General features: G+C 42.7%; 1 long non-coding RNA gene across 1 annotated transcript; it reads left to right on the forward strand.

Moving 5' to 3' along the window:
* On the forward strand, positions 1-27,500 carry LOC119175612 (uncharacterized). Its single transcript, XR_012888046.1, has 3 exons — positions 1-288; positions 11,853-22,577; positions 23,111-27,500. It is a non-coding gene; the product is annotated as an uncharacterized LOC119175612 (long non-coding RNA).

Raw genomic sequence — 27,500 nt, forward strand, 5'->3', positions numbered from 1 at the left:
GAACACCTAGAAAAGGCACGCATGTGGTGGTAGACGGGCCCGCCACTTTCATTTTGTTGACTCGTCTGAGAACTTTCATGCGCCGTTATTGAAGCGCCAATGTGGCTTTGACATTGCGGAGATTCGCCGAGTTCGCCGAACCACGGCAGCTGCCGTGGCTGAAGACACTCGCGTCAGTGACGAGAGGATTCGTGGTATCAATGGTACGCGGAACGTCAAATGCACAGAGTGGACGGCACGAAGGAATGTGTGTAATTACCGTCAAGCAGAAGCAGCTAACATTCGCAGGTGACGTACTGCCGTTTATTTTTTTTCATGATTCCAAACAAAGTGAGGCATGTTACTTGTTCCTTTTCTCTACAAAGTCAGCGGTTCTTTGGAGTGTGGTTTAATAGTTTCGAGCCCCAAGAAACGTGCGTGGGTAATTATCAAAGACGCAGGTATGTCATTGCAATTGGAAAGTATGTAATGCATTATTCTAGCACTAACTTATGACACTCAACTTGGCCACAGCGGAAAGTGTTTTGAACACCCACTGTAGGGTCTAGAATGCACTAGGTCAAAATAATTAGCCCCGTATCTGCATGTTTCACTGCAAATGTCGCCGAAAGACGATATTGTTGCGTGTAGAGAGAGTGAACAAAACTTTGATTTGATGTTCTGTGCGAGAAAGTCGGTGAATTGTATTCTGGAAGCGCTGCGTTAGAGAGTCTCGATGCGTCCAGCGAAGGCGAACGAGCGCATCGAGGATGGATGGATGGATGTGGCTGTACTCTTTAGATCGGGTGGCGGCTAGCGCCACCTAGCCGTAATACTTGGTGAACTAATCATTAGATTTATCTTTTTTTTCCCTTTAAATAGTGTGGTTGAGGATTCTTACTTTGCAGTGAAGGGTTTAATTTTCACTCGTGCCTTGACTTTAGCCACCTATCAAATAACCTCCTTCTAGTTAAGTCTACCTGTTTAAAGTCTATTTTGCCCTCCCTGTCCCTAAACCCCAGTGCTTTGGAAAACTCTGCGCCATCATCCTGAACTATAGGATGAAGCCCTTTACAGAACATTATCAAGTGTTCGGCAGTTTCTTTTTCCTCTCCACACGTACTGAATACCGTGTTTACCCCTTCGTATTTGGCCCGATATGTCTTGGTTTGCAACACTCCCGTCCTGGCTTCAAACAGTAGAGAACTACCCCGAGTATTATCAGAGATCCTTTCCTTGGCAATTTCCTCCTTAAAAGTTCGATAGATCCCTTGTGCGGACTTCTTAATCATGCCAATTCTCCACATGTCAGTCTCCGTTTCCTTCACTTTCTTCTTAACCGATAGTTTTTTTTTGGTTTGGCCACCTGCTGTTTTCTAAGTATTTACCAGTCAACTTCCTGGTTCGCTTCCTCCATTTTGTATCGACATTCTTCATGTACAAGTATCTGGATACCTTCCTAGCCCAACACCACTCCACCATTTCTCTCAATCGCTTCTCAAATTTTATCTTGCTGCTAGCTTCCCTGCCCAGAAATTATGTCCATCCTATATCACCTTGTATTCCCTGATTTGGTGTATTTGCGTGAGCTCCTATAGCAAGCCTACCTATTCCACGTTGCTTAATTTCTAATCTTGCTTGAACTTCTGATCTCATGCAGAAGACCGCATTGCCGAACGTCAGCCCAGGAGCCACGACCCCTTTCCATATTCCTCTCACAACATCATACCTATTGTAATTCCACAGTGCCCTATTTTTCATGACTGCTGCATTCCTGTTACCCTTAGTCGTCCCGTATATTTCGTGTTCCCTCAGATACTCGGTCCCATTGCTTATCCATACGCCCAGATATTTGTATTTATCTGTTATCTCTAGTGTGACCTTCTGTATTCTAAGCTCACTAACTTCGTTATCATTAAAAATCATGACTGCTGTTTTTTTTCTTACTGAATCTAAAATCTAACCTATCTCCCTCATTACCGCAGATGTCCATCAATCTCTGCAAATCTTCCTTGTTGTCGGCCATTAGCACTATATCATTTGCGTACATTAATGCTGGTAGTGCCTGATCAATGAGTTTTCCTTGTTTGACTAAAGAGAGGTTGAAGCCAAGTCTACTTCCCTCTAATTTGGCCTCTAATCCTTGTAGGTACATCATGAATAACAAGGGTGATAGTGGACACCCCTGCCTAAGTCCCCGTTTCACCTCTGTGGGCTTGGATACCTGTTTTTCCCACTTTATAACTACCTTGGTACTTTTATAGATTTCCTCTAAAAGATTAGTGACTCCATCTTCCACACCCACTGTGTCTAGTATTACCCACAAGTGCTCTTGAACCATGTTATCATACGCTCCCTTGATATCCGAAAATGCTAGCCACAGGGGCCCGAGTTCCTTTTCTGCTATTTCGATGCACTGCGTCAGTGAGAACAGATTGTCTTCCAACCTCCTGTGTTTCCGAAACCCATTCTGCAGTTCCCCCCGCACCCCCTCATCCTCTATCCATGCCTGCAGTCTTTTCTTTATAATCTGCATCGCCAGCATGTAGACCACTGATGTCACTGTTATAGGACGGTAGTTGTTTATGTCATCTTTGTCCCCCTTTCCTTTATAGAGCATGCTCATCCTGCTAAGTTTCCATCCATCAGGGACTTCACCATCGAATATTGTTCTGCTCACTACCTCTCTCAAAGTCTGTTTAGACATCTGACCCAATGTCTTTATTAGCGTAATTGGAATGCCATCTGGGCCTGCTGATGTACTACTTGGAACCCTCTTCTCAGCCCTTTCCCACTCTCGTTGTGAAATTGGAGCCATTGTGCCACTTGATCCATCCCTGTCTATTGTGGTGCATAAGGCACTTCTTTGTTGAAATTTTTCTGTCACCCTTGTTCTTATATATTCAATAGCAAAAAAAAAAAGCAAAGAGACACCAGATGCATCACTCCATATAAACAATTCAAAGTTAAGCACTTGGTGCGACAGTGGCCTTTTTTTTTATATAACGTGGCCACTGCATTTCGATCAGTGATGTCAAATGCGTAGTTAGAAAGCAATGGTTTCATAAATTTTTTGCATATCAATTCCACAAAAGTTATCCTGCGGCTTTCATCACATTGATCACATCGCAAGACAGGTAAATTTGTCACAATATTGATGCTGTGCTTCATGCACTCCTCAAGAGGCTTTCGCAAAAATTTGTGGTCGGACAGCATAATGTCTACATACCGCTTAAGAGCATGCAATGCTCTGATAAGCTGCTATGTAGGATAGAACAGACCACCTCTGTCTTGGTGTGCGATCAGCCCATCCATTCCAAAGTCCCCTGGCCGAAAGTCCCCTTTCGGCTTGGACTAGAGATATGCAACTGTCACACACAGTTTTTTCGCTCACTACACGAGATATGTACCGTATATACTCGCATAATGATCACACTTTTTTTTTTTTTTTTTTTTCAAAAAAATGGACTCCAACTTCGGGATGCGATCATTACGCGGAGTAAATTTTCCGTGAAAAAATATTATGAGCACCAGAAACGCAAAAAAAGTCGCTAATCAGAATTCTTACGATAGCTATCATGAACATAACAAAAAATAAAAGTAAATTAAGGCTTACCTTTGTGATAAAATGCAAGCATTACGCAGGAGCTACATGCATGGCACATGCATAGCACTAACGCCAGATTTCCCTCTAAGTATGATTGCGAGAAACTCTATGGCTGTAGAACGCAAAACGACGGGCAGGTGCCACCACCGTGTCGTCTCAGCTAAAGCCCCTAGAACTTCGTAAAGTAGCGACACTCTTCTCCTCCACTCTCGTTTTTCCTCGGTCTCCTCTCCTTCGCACTCTCGTTTCGAACGTGGCATCACCTGCATTGCTCTTGCGTAGCAGAGGCCCTTTCGCGACAAGAGCACCTGCTCATCAGGCAGCGCACTGAGGGCCCGCGACAGCTCTGTTTAGTGCCATGCGCTACGCGTACATGTGATCACGCTTTTATCGAGTCACTTGGTGTTGCCGTGACCAGATGTTAACTTTGTGCACATCACCCATTAGTATGTATGTTTTTAATTGTAAAATTGTGATCGTTAGTGAGAACCACCGTTTTTTTCTTGGCCCATCGTTTAGGGCGTCTCCGAATAAGTTTTACACTGTAAATAACATTGCTCAAACGTTCATGCGCGGCTGCTGTCACTTACCTTTGTTAGCTGGCGCGATAGCACCCGATAAGACAGTGCGACTTTCTTTCCTTACTCAGTGCATGGCTGGTGCAAGCTTCGCCGTATATAGGGTACACAATATGTGTACAGAACATTCACAGTGACTGTCATGCAGTGAAAGCGACAACTCGCGTTGATGCTGTCAATCCGGGACAGCGATGTCGTCGACAGCCAATTTTAGTGTTTGGTGAGGCATCTAAGGCCTTAATAATGTGTCAGAAGGCGCACAGTTGATAAACTGGAACAGCTGTAGTTGTTTTGTGAAGTGGAAGAAGCACCAATAATATTTCATAAGTGCGCCTTGTGAACGTATCTCGTATGCGAACTATATCGCTGAAAGAGTGAGCTAGCATATGAATGAACTAGCATGCCACCATACGCGATTATTGCCCGAGAGCTCCACTCGCGGATATAAACCTTCACACCAAATAGCAAATGAACTATCACGCAAAACGACATGTATGTATGAGATTCCTAAACGATGCACCCGATGACTCGAAGGCATGCACGCTTCGCATAGCTGCATGCCCTTGCATCGCGATTCCCCCAGCTGATCCGGCAACGTAAGAGAGCCACAAAGAGCAATTGGCCCTGAAACATAAGAGCGCACAACACAATCCAATGGAGAGTACCAGTCTTAATGTGAGTTGCTGCACTCCAGTTTTGTTTATTCCAAACAGCAACGCAAAATCTCTGAAGTTTTGCAACCACAATTTCGAGAGTCTTTTCGTGTACATTCAAAGCGCACAAACCAATATCGCGAACTCAAACCAGTCGGCGTATAGTGACAAGCAGAACACGTAACCATGTATTGACAAGAAAAGAAAAAACGGCCCCCATGAAGAAAACCTGAGTGAAAGATTGCGACGTCCTGCACAATTTACTGTGACTTGTCTACGGCATTAGAGCAGGCATTGAAGCCGGCCTTCGCTACACTGACACAACCAGTTACAACCGCTGGATACATGACAACACATTCCACAAGACACTACACTTTACACACAGCACCGGTCTAACGGGGCACATTCAACAAACATGCAAAAATATTATGCCCTAAAGGCAACTTTTTGTCGCAATAAAAAAAAAAAGCTAACATCAAACCATACTCATAATAAGAAACGCGCAACTTACTTCGCAAAGAGGGTAAAAAAATGTCGGCCTGATTTTCTCATTTCCAATTTTACGTAACAATGTTTTTCGTTGCAGCTCGTTGCGCTTAACAAGTGGTATCATAAAGAGCTTTCGCCCATCACTAGACTCATTCTGGTAGCAGAAGGCGCAACAACCACTCACAGCAACGAACAGCGAAGTCATTCTTGGATGAAAAGTATTTCACAGCCCAGCGCGCATGGAGGACAAGTTCGTATCCGTCAAAACAGATACGATGCGCCCCAAGAAGTCCGCGCCTCCAGAGCAAAGATGGCAGTCGCGAGCGATTGTAAACAAACGAACACGGAGAGCGATCCCACGGGACGGCATCTGGCCAACACCGACGCGGTGCCGGCCTCGGAGAGGTCGGAAGAGGCGTGTGAATAACCACGTACGTCGCTACTTCACGAAGTTTTAAGGGCTTTAGTCTTGGCAAAGCATTGAAGACACTTGCCTTTTTGAGCATCGTGTTGCACTGTTAGCACAGTTTGATAAACGCTAAGGTCCTTAGAATTACTTGTGTGTGCTTTATCTAGACACACATACAAAACATTGACGTGTTGTTATCCTGCCCCATATATGTGTAATAATTGCTTTTTAATTGACAATCGCGCAAGTATGAACGCTGAAACTTGAGCAATATTGGTGGGCGCTTCGGATGGCGTTGGCCGTTTGAGGTATCGTTTAAGGCTATTTGGGGTATCGTTGCCGCAGACAAACAGATAAATGTACAGACAGAACAAAATTTTGCCGTCCAAGGTCGCGAAGAAAGTCTATTGTCTTTATAACCAGAAACACACCTCCATAGCAACTGTCGCCGTGTGCCTTAGTGCTACATCCAGCATTTGCTGCTCTTATAGGCTCTAAACGGGAGTTACGATTACTTTTGGGTGTGTTTGTGATCCCGGTTGAACCGCTGCGTGTGTGTCTCCTTGGTTAATTTTACTGCAGGTCATCATAGCGTTGTGACCAATATCCAAGGTATGCAATGCCAGTAAGCGCCATTGCCAATCTTACGTTGAATAATTACAATACGAGAGTCATAACGCCACAATGTGCCGTAGAGTGCAATAAAAACTGTGGTAACATGTGCAAATAATGTACTCCGCATCGCCATTCCTCAAACAGTTCAGTGAGTACTTGATTTAAAAACTGATTTCTCATCAAAGCTAATGTTTCAGCATAGCTGCTTTACATTTAAGAATTTCTCAGCTCTGGTGCTTCCAACAATGACTGTGTTATTTGAACATGCCCTTTGGCCGACTCAGTGACAATAATCATATTACATATTAAGTGATTGCTTAAGAGGATACATTTTTTGCAAATTTGTAGATTTTTTGTTGCTTGCCTGCTAAGCTAATGCCACTTATGCAGTCTATGTGAGTACTTGGAACTTCTTTGACAATTTTTTACGAAGGCATTGCAGCATTTGTGCAAGTCGTCCAGATCACTAGCAGATTTAGTGCTGTGCGCAGTGTCTAGACTGTTATGAGGCTACAATCATGCACATAGCTACCGGTCACAGTGTATCCTTACAGCGTTTTCTGCAGTGCAAGCTTTATCACATATTTTTTTTTTTTGATCTGCACAGACTTGGCATTCAACACGTCGCATGTGCAACTGATCAGGTTAGATGTGGGGTATGCGAAGGCATGCAGGGATCGACAAAATGGTGGAGCATGCCGGCCACAGTTTATGGTTTATTGGCTGATAATCGCAGAATATGCGGGTTAGCCTTGACTGCTCATCTGCGATGGTACTCATTAATTTTTAATTACAGAAAGCTACCTTCATACAGACGTGCTATCCTCAACTTTTTGTTCGAATTAGCTTCACTGATTTCAGCCGAGCCACTCAGTGATGTCTTTAAAAATGTTTTAGGATCATTTTAGACATTTTTATTTGATTTTTGTATAGGGACAATTTAAATGTGGTATCATTAACACAGGTGGCTCATGTAGAGAGATATTCCTTCACTGTCTTTGACGTCTGCGTTTTGACTTTCCTGCAAAAAGAGTATGCAAGGGCCAGGTGTGGTGGAAGTTAAGCACTAAGCTACATTTAATGCAAATGGGTGCTGTGGAGACCCGCAAAGTGGCGGAAAAGTTAAAAAAGGAGAAATAGACTACTACTTGCTGGTGGCGTGAAGCCACAAGAAAATAATACGGATTTCACAGAAAGAAAAGCTTCTTAGTGGCTAAAAAATTCGTCCTCATTCGGGGATCGAACCCGGGACCTTTCTGGGGCGGTCACTCGACCAATTGAACTAATGAAGAAGCTGGCATCGTGAGGGCGAATTCATCGACAACTCAAAGCACATGTACCAAAGTAATTAATACAAATTAGTTCTGCGAAACCCCACAAGGTGGCGGAAGGGTGAAGAAAGGGAGCACAAAATGTTGTGCAGCTTCAGGCACCATGACAGACATTAGTGAATGGAGCCTTCCGTTACGATGCCCCTTATAATTATATTGTGGTTTTCGGAGGTAAAACTCCGCATATTATTTTAATATTAATTCTAGCCCCATAGAGTATGGCATGTGGGGAGGATTTGCCTGCACAGCTCTGACACTACATGGGAGGCAACGCGATAGCATAGCAGTAAGTCTGTGACAGCGAAAGGGTTCCTGCAATATGTTTTTGAGTTGTGACGAAATAGTGCATGTCGCTACAATTAGCGTATTTTGCTTTACGAATTGTATGTAGCAAAAGTTTTCTAATCCGGAAAATGTGAGAGAGGTCGTGGGGATTTCTCACATGTTTCATGTGCATTCTCTCTCCTCTTGTAGTAGCGAGTGCACTGAAAAAGATGCGTCTCTTCATCAGCACTTTTTTTTCCCCTTTGAAAATGTTGCTTACTTTCAGTTTGATTGTGTGCTTGGGCACGTTGCTGTATTTCGTGGCTGCTTGGTAATTGGCCGTAGAGATGGGTATGTAGAATTATTTGTAGAAAAAAGAGGGAGGGATTATTAGGACAATTCTAAAATTAATTGTAAATTCCAGGCTGCACACAGCGCTACAGTATTTCGTTCAAGTCTTCTCTGGAGCCTCTATCATTGATAGGCAGCATTTTCTGTCCGTGTTCAAAAAGAGTCCTTGCGAGTATCTCGTTGGTACCTGCAATGCCTATGTGTTGTTGAATTGAGTGGAGTGTTTGCTTGAACTCTGTCGTCTTCATTTCTAATGCAACTCCGGGGGAAAAGCAGTGTACCTGGGATAGTCTCCCAGTTCATCATTTGGCACAATGAGAGTTTCTTGTTAAGTATAACTTCGTAGTTGCCTTAGTGAACACATATTTTTATTTAGGCATCTTCTCAAACTTTTGGTGGCCACATTCATAGATCCGCAAACCCACTTATTGGCCAACTTATTCAGACTGGCTCAGGCTCTGATTGAGCTCTCAGTTTGAGTGAACCTAGGTGAATGATACCTTGGTGAGATTGAGTGCGAGCGAGTCCTTTACTCAAAATATAATTCATGAGTTAGTTTGTGCGAGCTCCACATTTTAGTGCCGACCTCTGGTGATATGTGCTCAGGTTTATCTGTAGTATTAGTTTTATGTCGGCTGGCATTAATAATGATGTCTACTCACGCATACTTCAATGCACGAGCATTCATACTCTAGGTGAATATTCATTGATCACAAGCATGAGTTATGGACGGCCGAGGTACATTGGTCTCCTTCCCACAATCTCCTTTGCAGGATGTTCTTAATGCGGCTGTTCTGCTACTGCTATTTTGCCAATAGTTCAAAAGAAGACACCAGACGACTCATCCATGTTGTCAAAAAGGGAACGAATTGGGCACGCAAGTACGGCTAGTGTGGCCTCGCGCGCCTCTTGCATGTCGCGCGAGTCGACCGACATCAGCTGATTAAAAACCGGGAGCAAGAACGTGGATGGCGTCCTCCACCTATGATCGGCCAACGGTTGGCGTCGTTTTAACGGCACTATGAAAGATGCCCCAGTGATAGCTGGCAGACTGAAAGTGGCGTCGTTTCACTCAAGTGTAAACAGAGGCATACACACACACGCACACTCTCTCTCTCTTGCTCATTCACGTCCATGAAATAATGATTGAACATAACATCAGTCAAACGCTTTGAAGCCTTTGAGTACACTTCCATGGCCGTCAACCTTCATCTTGATGTAGAGGCTGTGGCGCTGGCTTGATATAGCGTCGTGCGAGCACTTTTTTTTTTTTTTTGGGTCATGAGGGTAATGCAGCGTGTGACACATGATTTGCATTACCCTCATGCTATCTTTGTTGCTTTGCAGGTATTTGGCATTCCATGTGCAGTGCTATTCACTCGTGTCCGTACCAAATGGACTGCATTCTTGCTGGCAGTGTACTCACAGGATCGAGGATAGGAGAACCATGAAAACGCATCTTTGCATTCACCTCGCCGAGCATCCATCCCAGTTTTGCGTGTGTCCAGTGGCGTTTACTTGGAGCAACTGTCTCGAAGTGCATTCATATTCATACTGGAGTTTGCTACTTTTCCTGTGTTCAGTGCACGTTTGAGACTAAGCATAGCAAAAACATGATTTTGCCTGGTACTAAAGTGTGCCCTATTTCATACAGCCCCTGCAAATTGCGATTTATTTCGCTAATCCACATGTGATGTTCTCATATCCCGTCTTTTTGTAGTCTCTAAGAGAGCCATATGGTCATGGTATAAGATGAAAACACCCGGCCTGCGCAGTAGGTGCAGCACAGTCACACCGAAAGCTAGAAGAGTGGCCTTTCAGAGCCTTTTCAAAACACTCATTGGGCAACTACTGGAAGCAAACTTGCCTAGTACCCACTAGGGCATTAATAACAAACTTTTGGGTAGTAGGCTGGCATTTGCTATGCTATTTTTCTTCTTTCTTCTGAGATGCGTGGTATCCACTAAACACTTGCAAGGAATTTTGTGCCGATTGTCCATTCAGTGGCTGACAACGATAAGGAATTAAGGCTGAAGTGCGTATGCACCACAGTTAACAGGGGAACAAGAACAAGCTTTTGTAATGGTTTGGAGCATATGACGGCCCACTCGTTACGCTATTCCCATTGTGCGACGACTGGTTGTTCTTTGACTGTTGTAAAAGGCTTTATAAGTCGTATTAACGCGATTGCTTTCCCGACATCAAGCCTGCCTGAGGCAAGTTTGACAACAAGGCACAAGCACCGGTGTAGCTCAGTGGTAGAGTATTGGGCTGGCACCCAGCGGACCTAGATTGAAGCCCCACTGTGTCATTGGTGCAAGGTTTTTTTTTTTTTCTAATTTCGCGCGATGTGGTTACGGACACCGACGACAGCGGTGGCGGAGGATAACATGCAACTGCGCGTGACCCGCAAAGTGATCTCATAACAGCTTTCGCTGCAAAAGCTCGTGAGACCCATAGTTCGTAGGTTCGATCCCGTCCGTGGCGGTCACATTTCAGTGGAGGTGAAATGTTAAAGGCTGTGTAGTGCGATATGCTGGTACACGTTAACGAACACCAAATGGTTGAAATTTCCGTAGCCTTCTGCTACGGCGTCTCTCTATCATATCATGCTTTCACGACATAAAACCCCCAGATATTGTCATTTTCTTTGAAAAAGAGAGGGGGAGAAATCCAAGAAGAAAAGTTTTCTCGTAAGGAGGGATTTGAACCAACATACATGTAGTGCTGAGTTATGTTGGAAAGCTGATGGCTTTGTTTGTGAATATGTATATTTCGTGTAATGATTTCTCAAAACTCTTTTTGTATGCAATGTTCTTTTATATTGTGAATGTCTATTTAGCACTACCGCTGTTACACGCAGCACGAGCAAGACCATGTCGGGAGGTAAATCACTTTCTTTTGTCCTGACTGGGGTCAATGCAATTGTATTCTAAAAAAATGAAATAAAAATACCACCATGGGGGAGCGGCTAAGTGAGCACAAATAGCAAGCTAGTTGGGGAAGTTAGAAAGCGGAGTAGAGAGGCTATGATGGAGGAGGAGGAAAAGGACAAGAGTGTAGAATATACTGTGGAAATAAATAGGAAGAGTGACACAGAATTAAAGGCAAAAAGAAAAAAAAGAAATATGTAGAGAGAGAATCGCAAAAAAAAGAGTTAAAGGTACAGAGCAAGAGAAAGAAATAAAAAGTGATAGCGAGATGCAGGGATGGAAAGAGAGATAGGAAGAAAGATGTGGAGAGAGAGAGAAAGAAATAGAGGATGAAATTATGGAGGCATAGAAATCGACCAGCCCCTCCACTGCTACTAGAGTGGAGGTAGCTGTAAACGCGTCACTGATGCAGAGCTGTGCTCTGCTGGTCCCTCCCCCACCCCCTTTTTTCTGATGTTCAAAAGTCAACACTTGTGGCGGGTGTACAGGAACAGATGTTGTTATCATTACGGCTACTTTTAAGCAAAGGAATAAGTCTTTTTTTTTGGATGACGTACTTCTGCCTTTTCAGACACTTTATTTAATTCTAGTGCAGCAGCGTTTAGCATGCATAAAAAACTCCTGACTGGACTCTTTCATGCAGGTGCAGCCAAAGTATTTGCGCAGCTTCAATTGCCCTCTGAACAGTTTGGCCGCTTCAAACACTGCATGGACGTTTCCACAAGCCTTCTGCTCTCTCCCCGATCAGTTTCAATGAAAGCTCCAGTCAAGGCTACAGCTATAGCCGTGTCCAGAAATCCTACAGCTTGCATGGCATATCCTGCCTTGCAAGCACGCTGCAAGACATAAGTCGCTACCAAGACAGACATTTCTATCAAAGTGTACCCTACAAGCAGCAGCCCCAGCAACAGCCATGTGCACTCGTGGTCTCCAACTTCAGTCTTGGCAGCATGTTCAGTCTTGGCAGTCTGGATTGTGGTTTGTAATAGAGAGCTTAACAATGGGAAATTGAAGGGGAGCATGCAATATTTTCTCTTTGAACTGCATTGAAAAATCTATTATGCATCACCAGCACTGCATATGAACAGCTTTAAATCATAGAATCTTTGCCACAATTCAGGTAAGGCTAGTCAGCTTGAGAACATGGGCATGTTTGTTGTGGATGAAGTCGTGTGGAACTTAGCAGACCCATCAGACTTTCTGTATTCTATATTTATTTATTTGTCTTCTTCCAGTGCTTATCAGTTATGTTTGTCAGTCATCAGTCTTACATTTGCTTCATTTTGCTATGTGCTATACACAATATTAATGATAACTAACACAGAGTGATGCCGAGCTAAGTACAGGGGTGGTTTGCGTAGTAATTGTAATGTAAAGGAAGAGAGGTGGATGAAAAGATTACTTTCTGCCGGCAGAGACCTTTGAATAACACTTCAAATGCTCTACAGCGGAGCTGTAGAGCATTTGAAGCATTTGAATAGCCATATTGGCATTTTGGAGCATTTGAATATACCATATTAAGAGGATGGGTCGTCCGCCCATCCTCTTAGTATGGTATATATATGCACATTTAAACGTAAGAGTGTCAGCTTTTACTGTACCTTCTTCGTGATTGCAGTGCATATATTGATTGTTTCCAGGACTGGAATGTTAACTCCCAATTGTTCCTTCATTTTTGATGGAACCACAGGTGACAGACCCACCGTCCCGAACACTCTTCTACCTCAATATTAAGTGGAATAAGCTGCTTTTAAATTAAATTTTTGTAACTTGAGCACACGAGAATCCACACTCTAGTTGATAAGCGCCGCATAACGAAGCACAGCGTCACAATGAGCTAGAATACGTGCATGCGCGCCGCAATGAACAGTTCTGTGCAGCTTTCTTATCGCGCCATTCCAGAAGCCGGACACGGGATGGCAGTAGGCTGTGCTTACTTACTTAGCAGTTGACACTCGTGCGTTTTGGTTTAAAAAATGGGTAGCCACACATACCGTCTTTCATCATGGTTGCTCTCAATCTACAATTTCAAAAGTGCCTTAGTGAAAGACAAGTTTTTTTGTTGGGACTCACCAATAATGCATAAGGTAGATATGTCACTTATTTAAATATGTTCTCCTTTTCCACATGAAATGTTTTTTTTTTTTTTTGAAGTGCAGAGCACTTGAGGGGCGTAGGCTGTCGTCTACTGCTGTCGCGGCTTGCTGTAACGCAGGCAAAAACCACATGTAGCACAGCCAGCTGTTGCACATTGAGTATGTGAACACACCAAAGATAAGTGTTTTGTCTCTTGTTCTGTTGAGTGCTTCTTTTACACTGTACTGCACCTTTTGCACTCACTCATTTTGCACTCGTTGGCTATTTTTCTGTAGCTTTGGGCTCAATGGCTAAAAGCCTTTTTTTTTTTACATAGATACAGACAGTACCTATTTTAGTAAGTACAATTTCTGTATGAATCATCTAGAGCAGTGTTATGAATATCTTGATTTTTACACCATGCTTGGAGGAAGCATCACTTTATTTCTAAGTCAGTTACTACATTTAGGTAGTATCTCAAGTGGCGCTTTTCTAGTTTTGGTTTCACAGCATGTACCTACTGTACTGTCCTTTAATTCATCTTCGTGAGATTAAGGGTTACAGGTTACCAGTGGATAATATCATAATTACGGAAATTCTGAGCACTCGCCTTTTTACGCGATTGTACAGTACACTAGGAAGTTGCACCTGCAACATATTGTGCTTCTTCACGAAGACTTGGACCCACACCATTACTTTAACTGAAAAGGCATATGCAATTCTAAGGAGAGTTGCTAGTCAAAAAGCACTATTAACGCGACAGTGCTAAAGAGCTCGTTTCGCAGAAATTTCTGTGTCTGTATTGGTGTCGTTGGTTATGAGCAAAAAATGATCTGAGTGACCGAAAGAAAACGAGAACGATGCAATTAAAATAAATAATAAAAAAATACTGGTCCAGAGTGGGGATCTCACCCAGTTTGGGTCCGAGTGGGGATTGAAACCGGGTGATCTGCGTGACATGTGGATGTTTTAACACACAACCCAGGGGTGCAACAGCTGCGCAGATTGCGCCAATTTGATACAATTCCCCAATTTGCACTCAGCTGCGCCAAAATGCCCGACTTGCCTCAAAACTTTTTAATTTGTGCTAATTTCAGCGAGAAACGGAGGCCACATTGTCTATCTACAATTTGAGTCATAAACCATTCCAAGCATGCAGATCCCTAGCGTTAAACCAGGGTAGCCTAACCCCGCTATCCTTAATTCCATTAGGTCAAGGCACTCGCGGGACGTGATCGGCCAGATAAAAAAACCAAGTTGTGCGCCCATCGGTCCACTCATCTCAACAAATACCTACCGGCGGGATGACGCAACTTCAAGACATAAAATGCGTTGCCGTAGCCACAAATGCTTCGCGGGAAGCATGAACTTTCTAGTCGGCAAAAGCGGCTACGGAATGTTAGTAACTACTTCACTTCACTTCACTTTATTACCTTAAAGACCCCCTACAGGTGGTATTACATAAGGGGTGGGAAACATACAACAAATGTAATACATATGCAGGATGGGTACAAGTATGAACAGGGGTAAACAATACAGAAATAAAATAATACATGTGCAGGATCAGTATAAATATTAAAAGGTGCAACACCTTGCCAAAAAAAGAAGACAAAGTGAGAACGAGTGGCACAAAAAGGAACAATGTAATGAATTAGAGTTGGAAGCGCATACTTCGCTTTCCGTACACGAACAGAGTTGACATGTTGCGAACGCTGGCGTTGCCAGCGACCACGTTGATCCCCTCAGCAACGGCACATGAAACATCTTTTCTGTCTCGAAGTTGCATTAGTTAAGTCGTCCCGGCGATATATATCTGATGCGGTCCCCGGACCAACGGGCGTGCACCGCTGTTACTTCATCTGGTAGAACACGCCTTGCAAGCGAGCCAAAATGTGTCCTAAACCTAACCCCTCATTGTAAATAAAAAAAAAAAACACGAGGAGGGGAAGGAGGCGTAGCGGTGTTTGAAAATTTCTTGGCCTTGTTCTAACCCATGCAAAGCGCTGCTTAAAGGGAACTATCAATCAAAGGCAACTATTACGCCGATGTTGATTGTTGAACTAGTTGTCCAGAAGCCTCGTAGTGTTACTTTTGTGCCAAAGGAGGGCCTATTTTGAAATAAAATTACATTTTAGTGGTTCGCATCGTGTTAGCGTAATTCAAATTACCCGCCTCAAAAGCGGACCGACTGGACCGACTCCTGTCGGTGTTGCCCGGCTTTACTGTGTTAGTTGCAGAAGACCACACTTGCCTAGGCTATCAGTAATCTTTCTGTTATACCTCTATCATTCCAAATCTCAACAGTAAATTTTAAAACCACTCGATTCTTGGCCAATCCCCCACAGTGGGTATGCGCCACTAACAATAGCAGAACAACAACAACAACAACAACAGACGGAAAGCAGCAGGAGCCACAGCAGCAAAAACGGCCATTGATCAATTTCGCACCTTTGGGTTAGAGATTGCAGACGTTTTTTTATTCAACTGCGCCCCGCTAGATAGCACCACCTGTCCAATGTAACTACGCGAAATTGCAATTTTTGAATCAGTCGCGTCATTCCCCATAGTAACGTCTGGCGGTTTTTTTTTCCATGAATCAAACGGAAACGAACTGGCAGCCTTTTATTGCATCTCTTGATGCACGGAATGTTCTTTATTTAGCACAGCTAGATCGATTACTAGTCATTTAATTGTGGGCGGTTCGTCTCATATCATCGGGATCATTTTGAGATTGTCCTACAGCTATGCATGTGTTCTTGTGCATTTACCTTATTTTCTCTGTAAGTAGGGCACTGTTGTTGATAATATTGTCATTTTAGAAGTTGTCATACATTGAGCTTTCACTCTGACGTAAATTGGTATTTGACTTTAGTGTTCTTTAAACCACCTTTGCCGCAATACACTGGTGCGTTGCAGAAAAGTGCATTATGATTTGAAAGGAGCTGTTAGCACTACTCACGCGACAGCAAATTTTGTTCAATTACTCAAGCGTGTTTACTACCACATAATTGTGCGTACTAGTATGATTGCCGACGTCTGAAAAAAGTTACTGGAAATAAGTTGCAGTGTATGATCAACGCCTCCTAGAAAAACTATGCCAGAAACGTCGCTCTCTTTTCAATTGGCGGCTTCCTGCTCGCACAAAATCTTCGAGGCAATGCCTCCTGCCAAAAAAAAAAAAAAAAAAAAAAAAAAAAAAAATCCAGAAAAAAGATTCTGGCGCGCGAAATCGAACGTAGGACCTCCGCGTCGTGAATGCGAGGCATTAACTACTTAGCTACTGAGGGGTACCTCCTTCAACGTTCAAACAGCAAGCTATCTATATCTACCACTTACCGCTTGCTGGAGGGCATCTGGGGGGGGGAGCTATCATGTTTTCAGCATTATCTATCACCAGTATGGCGCAATGCGCGTGCGGCGGCTCTCATCTCTTATGCGTACATTGGCTCGCGGAGAGGAAGTGATTGGATGATCTCTCACGCACCCTAATCTTCTGGTGGGGAGTATTATACATCTTGGCTGGCGTTCGGCTTGCACTGGAACGATTCTGTTGTAGTTACAGGACGCACAGAGGTCACTATAATCATTGCACAGCCTCTGTTTGCAAAAAGGGCGCGCTTTTCAGACAGAGCAAAGTAACAACTGAGACGCTTATTCGTGTGCATTTGTACCTGTGAGTACGTTTTGTGTGTCATTTGCGCGTGAGATCTACTTGCCATTCTGTGCATGACCTTCTAATTTGTTGCTATTGCGTTCATTGCTTTGCCTTTGTGGCAAAGCTGTGACTTTTTACTTCTTGTGTACTGTATCATCACTCATGATGGCGTCTGTGTTACTACCACATGAAGACAAGATTGATTTTTACACTAATATAGCAAATAATTTTTGTCAGGGAGTTAAAGGGACACTAAAGCCAACTATTAAGTCGACCGTTATTGTTAAAATGGCAGTTTAGAAACCTCGTATGTTACTTTGTTTTGTACCATGACATTCTGTAAAATAACAATTTTTGGTCGGACTTTTTTTACAACCAAGCTTTTTAGTTATAAGTAATGGCTCGTATTGCTCTTCATAAACTAGGAATGCAAATAATCAAGAAATTTATAGATTTTACACTTTCTTGCTGCTTTGCAGGCAATGTAGCTTTTACGCCAGTAAGCCTTGCTACATGCTGAGAATAAAAACCAGTGGAATGTAGTGGATTGCCTTTGCAGCTTTTGTTGCCAAATCTTTGAACTTGAGCACTGAAAACTGTCTGGCGTGTCTCTCTCTGAATCCTTTGCAACCCTGCTGGTCCTGTTGCGTGATCTTGTGCGTGACCGAAAGATAGGGTATACATGCAAATAAAAAAAATTCGGCAGATCCCACATTTCTTGTAAGCCAACGTTATGCGGGGCATGCAAAGGAAAGGTGACCATGTTATAATTTTTGAATGAGCAACATGTCGCAAAATTACGCTAACTATTTGGGTGAATGTTGCGCACACAGGCATATGTTGAAGAGTTACAGATGTTTACATAACCAGTTGTTTGCTCTTGCGCAATGAGCCCCGTCGTGGTGGTCTAGTGGCCAAGGCACGCAGCTGCTGACCCACAGGTCGCGAGATCGCCTCCGGCTATGGTGGCTGCATTTTCGATGAAGGCAAAAATGCTGCAGGCCTGTGTGCTCAGATTTAGATGCACGTTAAGGAATCCCAGGTGGTCGTAATTTTCGGAGCCCTCCACTATGGCGTCTTCATAATCATATCACAGTTTTGGGATGTTAAACCCCTCATGTTCTTGTTATCACTTGCCCAATGATCCTAACGGGAACATGATTATTAGCAAATGCAGGAGTGATGAGCTAATATGGAGCGCTGGTGCCCGCGAGGATAGCTTTGGACATTGCTACATGAATCAACTTCAGCGCATGGAACCTAACTACAATTGACAATAATCCGACGTGATGGTTGTAGCATAGGAGCACAAATGTAAAATTTATGAAGTTGAATAGCCAACCCTGCAACCACAATATACGTTTCACAATCGCTAATGTCTATTTGAATATTAGTTCGGAGACTTGCCATGGCTCGAAGGTGGAATACTTGATTACCCCACAGAATGCTGGGGTTTGTTTCCTGCTGGGACCTTGACATCTTATTGTTTGCATTCGTGCGGTCAACGCTGCCGATGTCAATTTTTAGGGGCGAAGCTCCTTAGGGTGTGGGCTGTGCGTCCCTGTAGCCTGTATGTAGCCACCTCTAGTTTAGTTCTTGCAGTGTTCACTAGATGGCGGTACCGTCCCCTGTATGTAGCCACCTCTAGTTTAGTTCTTGCAGTGTTCACTAGATGGCGGTACCGTCTCCTGTATGTAGCCACCTCTCGTTTAGTTCTTGTAGTGTTTACTAGATGGTGTTACTTGTAGCTGATGATGAAAAGATGCAAGATGTTATAAACTAGAAAGCGGTACTTGTAGTTGATGAAAGACGCGAGATCTTGTAAAATAGGAATGATGTCACATATGGCGCGTGTCATTGGTTGAAGGCAATCGTTCGATTTAGTGCGGCGACGTACGCTAGGGGGAGCGTTGTAATAAAATCCGTTCGCTGTTGGCGCGCGCTCGGAGTCGCCGGATGGATAAGGCTGCACAGCGGAGAGAGCGCAAGGCGACAGCAGCGCGCGCTCGCAGACAGAATCCCGATGTGCGAGCACGCGAGGCAAGGGACATCGCAAGCCATCCATCGTTTAAGAACAAATAAAAGTTGATTTGTGTATATACACACACAGCGTTTCTCACGTCTTTACATGATGATCGACTGGGCGAATTACACGGAAGATTCATAGTTTACCGATGAATCCCTCTGGAGCTTCGCCCATTCATCATCATTCACCCCGTGAATATGCCGTAATTTTTTTCTTGATGCTCACGCATTAAAATTGCCCGAGTGGGTTCTCGCCATTACTTGGTAGATACAATGTCAATAACCTGCGCCACATACCCGTGGGTGTGTGCCACTGTTTGGCTCAAAATGTTTAATGAGGTATGCAATGGGATGGTGACATTATTCATGTTTTGACCAGTGTGTCATATTCGTCAAACCATATTACCCTCCCATCTAATATGAATCTTGCTGCTTTTTCTGCACTGCCTCCAAACTTTCAATCTTACACTGCTTATACGGGTTCCAGGAAACGAATGTGTAGTCACTACAGGACGAATTATCGATTGATATAAGAGGAGGTTTGTGCCTTTTGGGGATTTGGACAGAGTGCGGCATAGGTAGCAGAGTTTTTTTAATGCTTTGTTTCAATAATAGTCAATGTGCTTGGCCCATGAAAAGGACACGGAGATACTTATATTCGGAAACCCTACTGACTGGACTATTACCAAAAGGGTAGTGAAAAACGGAGGGTGATGTATTACAAAAAGACCCAAGCATGATTTTCTTAGAGTTAATATTCGTTTGCTAAGTTTTGTACCGATTGCAATATCCAGCAGATGACTCCTGCAAGCGGTAAAGGTCGCGGTGTGTTTTAATTATTTTATATAAAGTGCAGTCGTCGGCATAAAAACGAACGGGAGAGGAGGCGTGAGCACGCAAGTCATTCCCGCAAAAGCTAAAGGCCCAAGAGCAGACTCTTGTGGCACACCCGATGTTACATTAATAATAGCAGAGTTGGTTCACCTTTAACAAAAAACTAAAAGCGAGATGACAAAAAGCTAGATGGACACTTATCGAATTCAGGATTGTTTAATATCACATGTTTAGCAAGGAGTTTAGAATGTAAAACTGTGTCAAATGATGAATATATCATCAACATGGTCGCCATGATCAAGGCTAAGCAAAATATCGTGCGTGAATTCAACTAATTGCGTTGTTGCACTGAAACCACGTCTAAAACCATTTTGTCTGTGAGATAGTAATCTGTTTGATTCCCAAAAAAGCGTAATGTGTTTATGAGTGATATGTTGTAACATTTTACATGATTGAGAATAAAATGATATTATTCTATAATTTAATAGAGACTGCTTATCGCCAGATTTAAAGAGAGAGAGCCATTTTTCACGAAGACAGAACAGTGCCAGAAAATAGATTTATTCAATATGATTGTTAAATATTTGGATGACCATAAGGAGTAGCGAACTAAGAATGCATTGTGCATCCCGTCCGGGCCGATGCATTTCTTTACTTCCAGTTTTAAGATAAAGCTGAGAATTTATTAATTTGTTATTTCAAAATCATGATTTCTTCAGAATGAGGAATACCTCACAAAGAATGGTGTTGTTAAAAACAAATGCAGACTGGAAATAGGTCTTGAAAGCATTAAATATAGCTGGTGGGTCAGTTATGATGTCATTATCTAATTCGAAGAAAGAGGTGATGCAGCATGAGGCAAAATAGAACAACGGAGTTTGCGTGGATTAGTCCTTAACAGATCATGCAACAGGATGCAATAAAATGAACCTTTCGCTGTTTTCATCATTGAGTTGAGTTGATACTTGGCACTCTGAAGCCTGTTTAGGGCAATGGGATAATTAGATCTTCGGGAGTGCCTAAGTCGACAGGCATGACGAGATAAATGCTAGAGATCATGAATAATTCAAGTAATCCAAAGAACATCAGCATGGCTTTTCTTTGTCTTAATTGGCACAAATCATTGGATGCACGACTTCACAAGATCTTCAAAGTAATTAACAAGACAAGATATATGTCTTGACTGTCAGAAACTGCAGAACATGTATTAAACTGGGGAGCTAAAATATCAGTTGTGCAAGTGTCGTCATCACGAGCAAAATCGGGGAAGCTGCTGAATGTATAAGGCGATTTGGACATGGGATAGCAAAGTGTGAACAAGACGACTTTATCATCCGAGAACCCTTCAACTATTTTGCAAGAGAAGTTGCTGTCAGTTAGATCTGTACTTAAGAAAACTAGGTCTAGGATAGAATTGAGCCTAGTTGGACATCAGACGACTTGAATAAGCCTGAAGGATGGAGAAATATGTATTAATTCATGGCATATTGCAGCATCATGACCCGTTACAGTCAGAAAAGGCCAATGGATGTTGAGAGCGTTAAAATCGTCCATACAGATAAATCTTGTTAAAGCAATATTTACATTGCACGTAAAATTGGCAAGGACATGAAGAACTTCAAGGGATGATCTGGGTGGGCGATATACAAGGCTAACTACAGTACACTGATCATTTAAGTAGACCTTACATCAGAAGGATTCTGTTTCAGTAGGCAAGGGCAGCATTGAGAACAGGATATATGACCGGATAAGTAGTGCAACGCCGCCGCCAATGCCTTGTGCCCTGTCCTTAAGTACGATAATGAAACAGGCGAGGGAACTCTAAATCGTAAATGTTACAATGAAGCCATGACTCTATGATGCCAATGATATGAGAGGTATTAGTTGCGACAAGAGACAATAGATCTGGAAGCTTTTTAACAATACTACAAGCATTGACTTTCAGGACCACGAGGTTTTCATGAAGGCTATATTGAGATCATGCAGTGGGTGAGGCAAGATTCGAAGATGCGGGTACTCAAAATCGAGAGCCAGGTGCTGAATATGAGACTTTCGCTAAGGAGTTCGAGGTGTCGTCTCAATTATAACTTATGTTGTCAATGAACGCATGATCGTATCTTAATGTCACCTCAGAGCCGTTGTTTCAAAAATAAAGTCAAGCTTCTCAAATTTTCATCTGTATGTGTCTAATATTTGCAAAAATATTTTCTGTAGTAAACACATTTAAGCCTTTCAGTTTAAATGCATTTTTAATAACAAGGGCTTCCTCCCCCGTGGTAGAAACCTTTAGGATGACAGGTCGTGTATAGTCACTACATACTTTTTCAAGCCTGTGGACGCATTCGATTTGTCGGCAGGTAATTTTAAATGTATTGTTAAACGCAGAAGTTAATGCTGCACTACAGCGTACTAGCATTTTCAACGGGATCTTCTAAAATACTGTGTATGATCGTTCAGCGAACTGTGAGCGCAAGGGAACACACACAACAAGCAACTAGGCACACAGCACAAGCGCTCATGCTGTGTGCCTCTTTGCTTGTTGTGTGTGTTCCCTTGCGCTCACAGTTTACGGAAAGACAAACTGACAGGTTGCCGTGAACACTGACTTGTGGTAGCTCGAAGGGTGATGCGCAGGTGTCGTCCCACATTGAAGTGATATGGCGTGCCCATGGCAGACAGTCCATGACGTCCACATGTCGAGTCAGGAAGGACTGGGCAGAACCATGTGCATCAGAGACAGAGCATGTGACATCCCAGAAGTTCAGATTCGCCAAGTCGGTGAGGAACTGTAGAAATTTCAAGCGACGAGTAAACATCGGGCTGGTGCTGTGGCGACCTAGTTCACTTGAGACCATTTAGCGGGTGCACAGCAAGTTTGAACGTCCAACAATGTATAAAAGATACTGTCTACACATTTGATTGCCTGGCATCAACAGTTGATGCACCGATCTTTATTTAGCGACAGGGCCTCTGTTTAATATAATCTACCGACATATTTTGTGCTATAATGAGGGAACACATAGCTCATTGGTTTGGTTCGCAAAGCATTTGTTTCATATCTAATATGCTGCTACAATTCACTACTTCAATGTTAAATTTCTTATTATATTTTCTTCCAAATTCAAATGCTCAAATTCAAGTGCCCTCTGTATAGAGGTTGTCTTTTAAAAAAATAAGTAGGCACCAACAAGGTAATGAAAAAGGTTCACTCAATTACAATAATAAAAAATGAGGTTTGATGAAGCCCAGCTAATGCTGAGTGTACTGCGTTGTTTGTGCTTGTTTTAACAGTTGTTTGTGTACTTTTGCAGATGTGTCCATGCCTTTATGAAGAAATGAACAAGTCTCGTGCTTTGGATATTGCCAGAAAGGCATGGCTCCAGTGTCCTCTTGGAAATAATTAATTATTTCATGATAACATTGCTGCTTAATATTTTGTGAATGTGGGAATGTGGTGGTGATGTGGCCCATGTCCGTGGACTGCTCCATAGAATAAGCTTCATTGAAATAAGTGAAATCGACTATTCAGTTTTGGCTCTCTTTGTCCATCGAAATAGGGAGGAAGTGTATAATGAATTTCTTTGCGATGGTTATGTTTCATCAGTGTGAAGCAGTATTGCTTGTTTTGTAAATGACTGGTTGATGTGAAGCATTTATTGATCCACTTCTTTACACATCTACATGTGCTGAAAAGAAGAAATTTGTATCTAAGCAACAACAACACTCGGTAGTGACTCTTTGATTTTACACTGTTCAATGTAAGAGTTTAGTAGTGGCAACCTGATATTACTTTATTATGCATTTTGCCCTCTCAAACATTGATGCATGTGTTTGTGCGGGTTGTGCTTTCTTGTCAACAAAATTTTTGATGTGGCAAATAAACTTATTGTTTTGCAGTTCCATTTACTTAGCAACAACCATTGAAATTTGCCTAAATCTTTATCATATTATTCTATCATGAAAAAATCTACCATTCTTGATTCGATCATTCATATTTGCTTTTGCCTTTTTTGTCAGTGATGCTTAAAGTGAAAGTAATGTATTGAGCTGATTGCACTGTTTTGTAATATATGAAAGTTTATTTTCCCGTCCTGGTATATGAGGACAGTCTTAGAAATGCAATAGTCATTGTCTTTACTCATTGTACAGTAATAGCTTGATAATTTGAACAAGTTTATTGGTCGAGGCCAGAATCTGCATTGTTTAATGGCGTGAAGCTCTGGTAATTTGGTCATATTTGGCCTGAACCCAAACAACTCGTACAGTCATTGGAGAGTGCTGAGCACGAAATGCCAGCCATATAACGTTGGGAAAAATTGTGCGCCCGTAGTACTGGTAATGACAGTGGCTGTAGGTAAGGGTGTGGTGCAGAACACCTTTCAGGCTTATTAAAGATGGCGGATCTTCTAGCTTCGTCGCTTTGTGGAAGAAGTTTCAGGATGATTAGTAACGTAGCTTTCTGGGCGAGTTGATTCATAGTAATAGGGAAAAGGAACCATTGCAAAACCACACAATGACAGCAAAGAACAACCACAGCAGGACAAGCACTGGACTTGCATCTGAATGTTCATTGAAGAATTACACACACCCCCACAAATGAAACAATAGCGCATGTGTAAAAAAGGACCATCTGAGCCATGTCAACCTTGGGTACCTGACTGCCATGTCATAAAACGTGTGAAGCGATGATGAAATTTAACCCATGCCTTACCGACTATCTATAAATGCCAACTCTTTCTCTTTGAGGAAAACCGAAGGTTTGCTCACACATGAAAATTTGCCCCGCTAACTGATTGCGAAGGCCTCAGAGATCTCGCATTCAATTTTTTTTTCTAGCTTTGCCAATTACGATCGCTGATTTTGACAATTACGATCTGCACCGTGTAAGCTCTCCAGACTGCTATTGCATAGCAATGCAGAAAAATAGTTTGAGCAGCATTTGCGGAAAGAAGCAAGCTAACGTCTTCACGAAATGGGCTGTTTCGGTAGTATACCTAATTCTCTTGTCATGCAACTGTGTATATCAGCCAGACGAGCCGATGTCTGAACGACAGGCTGCGTGAACACCGCTATCTCCTCCCTCCGCCCCCAGACACTCGTGGAAACTTGCCTTTGCATTTCAAAAGCTGCGGCTGCGTCCCAGATTTCAAATCGGTGATCGTAATTGGCGAAGGTAGAAACAAGATTGATCCTGAAATCTGTGAGGCCTTTGAAATGAGGAACCGGGGCGAATCGTCACGTGTGAGTGAGCCCTCAGTTTTACTTGCAGAGAAAGAGTTTGGGTTTTAGATAGCTGGTAAGCCAAGCCTTAAAAGGACTATAATGTCAAATAACAATTTACCTCAGAGTGAAAGCTCAATATATGACATCTAAAACGACAATGTTATCAACAACAGTGTCCTACTTACAGAAAAATTAAAGTAAATGCACAAGAACACATATGCCTCAGTAGGACATTCTCAAAATTATCTCGATGACATCAGATGAACCGCCTACATTTAATCAATAGTAATCGATCTAACCGCACTAAATAAAAACCTTCCGTACATCAAGAGACGCAATAAAATGCCACTTGATCGTTTCTGTTTGAATAATTGATTGATATGTGGGGTTTAACATCCCAAAACCACCATGTTATAAGAGACACCGTAGTGAAGGGCTCCGGTAATTTCGACCACCTGGGGTTCTTTAACCTGCACCCAAATCTGAGCACACAGGCCTACCTTTCCGCCTCCATCGGAAATGCAGCCGCCACAGCCGAGATTCGATCCTGCGACCTGTCGGTCAGCAGCCGAGTACCTTAGTCACTAGACCACCACGGTGGGGTTTCTGTTTGAGTATTGGAAAAAAAGAACCGCCGGACGGTTCTAATAAGGAATGGCACAAGTGATTCAAAAATTTAAATTCTGCTTGGTCAGGCTGCACAGGTTGTGCTATCTAGGGAGGCCCAGTTGTACCAAAATAAGTAATTTCTGAGCCAATGGCGGGAAATTGATCAGTGGCTGTTGTTGCTGCTGTTCCTGTTGCTTTCGGTCTGCTGCTACTAGTGCACTAAAGCCGGGCAACATTGTGCAAGGCAATAGTGATGCGAGTCATTCCAGTCGGTCCTCTCCTTGAGGCGGGTAATTTGAAGTGCGCTAACTCGATGCGGAACACCAATACGTGATTTTATTTCAAAATAGGCCCTTCCTTGGCACAAAAGTACACTACGAGGTTTCTGGACCGCTATTTAAACGATCAGCATAGACTTATTAGTTGCCTTCAGTGTCCCTTTAAATTTCATCATAGCTTCACACGTTTCATGATATGGACAGTTAGGTGCCCAAGGTTGATATGGCTCAGATGGTCCTTGTTTACGCATGCGCTGTTCTTTCATGTCTGGGGGTGTGCCCAATTCTCCAATAATCAATCGGTTGCAAGTCTAGTGCTTGTCCTGTGTAGTTGTTCTTTTTCGCTGTCTTTGTGAGGTTTTTCGCTGGCTCTTTTTTTTTCTACTGCAGGATGATGAAAGTTGCGACTTTTTAACTCCTCTTATGCAAAATAAGCGGAGTATTTACTAATTGATAAAGAAATAATAAATGTTTTGATATGAGAAATATTAGCTTTTTAATATTTTCGGTAGTTCGGTATTTGGTCGATTCAGATATTTTGTCAAGTCTCGTGAAATCCGAGCTAACAAGGTTTTAATATAGTAATGAGAAAAAGTAGAATTTGTGCTTGTATGTTTGTTCGAGTATGTGCCTGGAATATTATATGATGCATAGCTTATTTATGTTCTATTCAATCATTTTACTGTCACTGAAGTTGTTTTGAAACAATAGTGGGAAATGTGTAGAAAGCGCGAGTACGCATAATTTATTTCTTTGGCATTTCTCATAAATGTGCCAGCATTTCTAACCACCAAACTGTGATAATTTTATTCTTTCTCAATAATTTGTTTCCCTTTTTTCATATTTTTTGGAGTTCATTTTATATTAACCTTGTAAACTCATATCTTGTTTCTTATGCTGCATGCGTTGAAAGACCAATTTTTCTTTTTGGTTGCAATAGTATTTTATAGGTGTTTCTATGGGGGAAAAAAGTGCAATAAATGTTCTACTGGGCTGGTGCCTTATCTATTAGCGCATTATGAACAAACGTTGTCATTTAGATATAGTACCAGAATTACATCAGTATTGTATTTCTGCACATTCACTGGAGGCCTTTCCATCTGTTGGACATAGCATTTACAAACAGAGAAAGAAACTGTGACCATGTCGTCGTGGCAGGGTTATTGCTCAAGTAACATGTGGCTTACTTATGCGAAGGTGATTATGTATTTCATCTACAAGTGCACTAATCTTTTTTTATTGCCTAGTGCTCTTGTGTAGTTCCACACAATGCATGTAAGGCTTTCATTGCCTCTATTTTGTCTCTGTGGTTTTGCAGGTTCCTTGTCTTCGGCACCCCACGAGGCGTATCATTCACTTGTGTCCGTACAAGGTGGACTGCATTCGTGTCGTCGGTGCAGCTATGCGACCACGAAAAAAGAGCTCATGCAAAGACACCTCTGCAAACACACGGGCGAGCGCCCCTTCCAGTGCCACCTGTGCCCAGCTGCATTTTCTCTGAAAACGAACCTCAAAAGACACATTCGTACGCATACAGGGGAGCGTCCCTTTTCCTGTGACCGCTGTAGTGCATCCTTCACCCAGCAAAATA

Source organism: Rhipicephalus microplus, chromosome X (genome assembly GCF_043290135.1).
Source record: "Rhipicephalus microplus isolate Deutch F79 chromosome X, USDA_Rmic, whole genome shotgun sequence".
Classification (NCBI taxonomy): domain Eukaryota; kingdom Metazoa; phylum Arthropoda; class Arachnida; order Ixodida; family Ixodidae; genus Rhipicephalus; species Rhipicephalus microplus.